We start from the raw sequence: 5,184 nt of genomic DNA on the forward strand, positions 1-5,184 counted from the left end.
GTTCCCCGTACTAAAAGTGAGACTTGGCGCAATAAAGTGCAGATACTGGGTCAAGCATCGGTGGAAAATCGGCAAATATAAATAACCAATATAGGCTGCCAGCACTGGCTCAACACTGGACCGATTAAAATGCCGATATTGGCCCAATAACTTTAGCCAACCTTTGGCTGCGAAAGTTGGACCAACACTGGGCCGCGTATTCAGCTCCGGCAATTCGCACTTGGGAATAATCAACAAATGGCTGCTTCAATACCATTGAAAAAAAACCTTTCGTCATTTGCTACGCCATGTTGGCTCAATCATTTAAAACTTTGAAATTTCGTCTTCATATTCGTGATCAATAAACAAAAACCCCAAGAGTTAGTGCTTTTTTCACACTAGGTTTCTTGGTAATTAACGGATTATTATATGAATTAAATTTTTTTTATATTATTGTTTGGCATAAAAAATAAACAAATTCGGCCATAGTTCAAATGCTCTTATCAGAAAGGGATTAAAAAAATTTCACTACTTGTCTAGAATAGCCTGGAATGTACTAAAATGATTTTGCAATGCTCTGTAATTTTGTATAGAATGTTCTTGACTAGGCTAAAATGGTCTGAACTATTCATCAATTCAATATTCTACAATTTTCTATTATTCATATCGATTAGGGACAACTTTCTTAAATAGACATCATTCTTTGTTGCAAATTCAACTGTTTTGTTAAAAATTCATATTTTTGGGTTAAAAATTCCGCTCTTTTCTTTGAAAAATTAACCTTTTGTTTCAAATTCATATTTTGTTGCTGACAAAGTCAACTGAAATATTTTTTAAATGAAAACTATTTTTTTTTCTTTGAAAATTGGTCTTTTTGATTTAAAAGTTTATCATTTTCAGTACAATTATTGAACCTTTCTTGGAAAAAATATAACTGTTTTGTTGAAAATTAAACAATTTCCTAGAAAATTTCCTTTTTGTTTAAATTTTCATTTTTTTGTGTTGAAAAGTGAATTGAAATCTTTTCGGGTGAAAGTTCAACTTTAAACAAATTTTTTTCGTTTTTTATTAAAAGTTCATCTGTTTCAGTACAAATTTCATCTTCCTTGGATAAAACTAAAAATGCAACTATTTGGTAAATAATTACACTATTTTGTTAAAAATTCATGCTTTTTGGATTGAAATTTCAATGCTTTTGTATAAATTAAATTTTTGTCACAAAATTCATATTTTGATCTTCAAAAGTCAACCGGAATATTTTTCGGATAAAAATTTAACTATTTAAAAAAAATTTTCTTGTCTTCAAATAAAAATTCATCTGTTTTAAGAGAAATTTAATCTTTTTTGCGATACAAATGGAACTATTTGTTAGAGAATTCAACAATTGTGTAAAAAAGTCATCCTTTTTGGTTAAATATTCGTCTTTTTGGGTTGAAAATTAAATTTTTTCATAGCAATTTATTTTTAGTTTCAAAATTCAAAATGTGATCCTGAAAAGTCAACTGAGACCTTTTCAACAGAAAATTTAACTATTTTTATTGTTGAAAATTTACCTTTTTGATTTAAAAATTCGTCTGTTATGGTAGAAATATCATTTTTTTAAATCAAAATGCAACTTTCTGGTTAAAAATTATTCTTGTTTGAGTATTTAACAATTTAAAAAAAGATTTTGTTGAATCACCTTGTTCCGAAATTATTTTTTTTCTTGAAGATTTTTATTTTAGTTGACAATTTATCCCTTTAGTTAAAAGTTAAACTATTTCGTTAAAAAATCTTTTTTAATTGATAATTCAACTGCCTCGGAAAAAGTTAAACTACATTGTTAATACTTTTTATTGAAGGGTTTTGTCTTCGGTTTAAAACTTAACTGTATAGGCGAAAAGCCTTTTTTTTGTTTAAAATTAATTTTTTAACTGAGAATATAATTTTTCCATTTTTTATGATTGATTTTTTTGCTTGAAAATTTCCCCTTTTTTAGAAAAAATAATCTTCTTGGTTTAAAAATTCATGTTTGTTGGGTAAAAATTCATGAGTTTTGCGGAATATTAATTTTTTTGCTGAAGTCATATTTTGGTTTCAAAATTTAATTTTTGTAGAGAAGATTATTCTTTTGCTTGAAGGTTCAACAATTTAGGTAAAATTTTAATTTTTTTAAATTAAAATATAAACTAAGACACTTCTTTGTTGAGAAATTATCTTTTTAGGTTGAAGATTCAACTATTACGTTAAAAATATAAGTACTGTGTTGGACATTCAAGTACTTTGTTAAAAAGTAATCTTTTATAGTACAAAATACATTTTTTGTTTAAAATAAATTAATAAACTTGAATATTTGAAAGATGTATCTAAAATACTGTTTTATTCCGTTTCTAAAAGATTCTATGTACAAAATATTACAAAATTAAAATGCTGGAATTTGATGTAACTTTTCCAAATTTTTTTAAATTCATATTTTTCAGCTAAAATTCTCCTTTTTTGTTAAAAAAAAATCAAGTTCTCGGACACCCTGCCTAATGCCACAAAGCAATAACTAGAAAAACATTTCTGGAAACTAAAAATTACTTAAAGTAAGGGGGGGGGAGGTATTTAGTTACAGCGGGAGGGGGTCTTAAGAAGAGCATATAATCCGTTACGTAATTTAAGTACGGCCCCTTACATTTTGTAAGTTGATTGTAAAAAGAAGTATAATATGTATAAATAATATGAATTTACTTTGTCGATGATTTTTTTTGCTAATACAGAAAATTTAATAATATACTTCAAACTAAACCATTTCGAATTTATGTTTAACCTCTAAATTCTTTCAAGTGATAGACATACAATTTTATTGCCATATAATAGAAAGCTTTAATACATGAACAATGTGAATGTAAGAATTTTCCGGATTAAATAGTTTTTCAATATCTTCAAATAAAAACATTTAAAAAATTTATATTGGATACCTTAGAATTTTACTAAATTTTCCTTCGCTCAAAAGCGGAGAGAACCGTAAAACCAGAAATCCTCCAGATTTCTCCTGAAATAAATCATTTTCCTCGGCCTACTATGAGTGAAAATGTAAACTGGCTGCAATTTATTGAAACTTTTTCGCGAAAGTATGAACTTGTTTGCAGCCCCCAGACACAAGGGAGCAAAAAGGAAACAAAGAAGAAAAGTTAAAAATAAGGCAGCACGTGGGTGTAAAGTCTGTACATTGAAAGTTTCCCCGAGGCTATTTCTTTGCCGTTTGACCTGCGGGGAAGCCTCTTTGCTTCACGTTGAGGTAGCGCAAATTATGTGTACCCCTCGGTTGTATGCCTGGCAACCCGCCTTGCACTGAGATACAGGATATAGAGACCCGAGAATATGCTCTGGTGCATAATCATAGCCATATAGATTGCGTTGCATACGTGCATAAGACTTTACTATGGCTATGAAGCAACAACCCCATTTTATAAGCAATTGTCCTTGAGAGGAGTCTTTGGAGACGTTTCTGAAGGCCGACTGAATAATAAAACAAACCACCATAGACTAAAAGCGAGCAAGAAGAAAGAGAGGAGCTCTCTTTTGCGGAAACATAATGCCAGCACCAGACCCCAATGGAGCTTCTTTAGATGCATTCACTACCATGGTTGGAGACACTTTCTCCGTGAATAGCCTTCAAATTTTGTTTATAATGTTAAAGAAGCTGGTCTTAGTTAACAGTCTTGTAGCTCTTATGTCTTCAATCTAACTTGAGCACCACGTTTAAAAGAAATTTAAGACGATTGTAAACACAGACCAACATTGTTCAAGGTTGATGTCCAAATACCAAATTCTAAGGGAGTGCAACATAAAACTAAACTAAAGCAAGCAACCTGAATATGATATTCTCTGTTTACGATGTACCTGAAGTTCCGAACGTTCAAATGAACGAAATGAAAAAAAAAATTAATATTTTTTTTTTCTGAAATTAGCCTGGCGGAATTAGTTCAGCTAAAAGCAGAAATGAGTATTATACGAAAAAATCTCCAAACAAAATTTTTTTTAATGTTAAAACATTCTAAAATGTAATGCAGATAGGGGCAACACAGAATGTGCCGAATGACCGACTTTATTCAATTTTTTATCCAATAAAAGATAGTGTTAATTTACCTTGTTACAGCACAAGTTTTTTCAGGGGGGTAAGAGCAGCCGGAAAGAATATTTAAAACCACACCTAGTGTATCAAATCAGAAAATCGTCAAAATGAACGCCTTTATACAGTTTTTTTTCGAGTCAAAAATAATTTTAATTTACCTTGTTATAGCACAAGTTTTTTCAGGGGGGTAAGAGCCGCCGGAAAGAATATATAAAACAACCCCTAGTGTATCAAAATCAGAAAATCGTCCAAATGTATAAAGGCGATCATTTCGACGATTTTCTGATTTTCACACACTAGGGGTGGTTTTAAATATTCTTTCCGGCGGCTCTTACCCCCCTGAAAAAATTGTGCTATAACAAGGCAAATTAACACTATCTTTTATTGGATAAAAAAGTGTATAAAGACGGTCATTCGGCACATTATGTGTTGCCCCTATCTGCATTACATTTTAGGGTGTTTTACCCTTAAAAAAATTTTTTTTGGAGATTTTTTCGTATAATACTCATTTTTATGCTTAGCTGAACTAATTCCGCTAGGCTCATTTCAGAAAAAAAATATTTTTTTTTTTTTATTTCGTTCATTTGAATGTTCGGAACTTCAGGTACATCTGTTTATGAAATAAAAACTTGAAAACCTAGCGTAGAAATCCATTTTTGAGGATAGATATAATTTCGAACACGAATTATATGTACCACTGCTTGGTAGAACAAAATGCTACTAACAAGAATTCAACAAAATATATTCATTACTATATAGCGAAAAACACAATCAAATGCAGAGAATACCATATCATTTCTAAACAACTTGTAAAGATTCATAAAAGCTTTAAATTGACTGTTTTAATCATATTTCACAATAAACTAAAAAACCCTCCCAGAAAAACATAGTGTACAAGAGATCTAACACCTTTGAGAAAAATTTAATGTTTGGATTAATATTGTTCATTCTCATTTCAAAAGAAATTTACTGGCGAGGCGTGTCTTGACTTTTCCCGTGAAAACCTTTCAAATTTTTTTTTATAATGCTAAAGATGCTGATCTTAGTTAACAGCCTTGTAGCTCTTATGTCTTCAATCTAACTTGGAAACCACGTCTAAAAGAAAT

This window comes from Belonocnema kinseyi, chromosome 9 (assembly GCF_010883055.1).
Source record: "Belonocnema kinseyi isolate 2016_QV_RU_SX_M_011 chromosome 9, B_treatae_v1, whole genome shotgun sequence".
Classification (NCBI taxonomy): Eukaryota; Metazoa; Arthropoda; class Insecta; order Hymenoptera; family Cynipidae; genus Belonocnema; species Belonocnema kinseyi.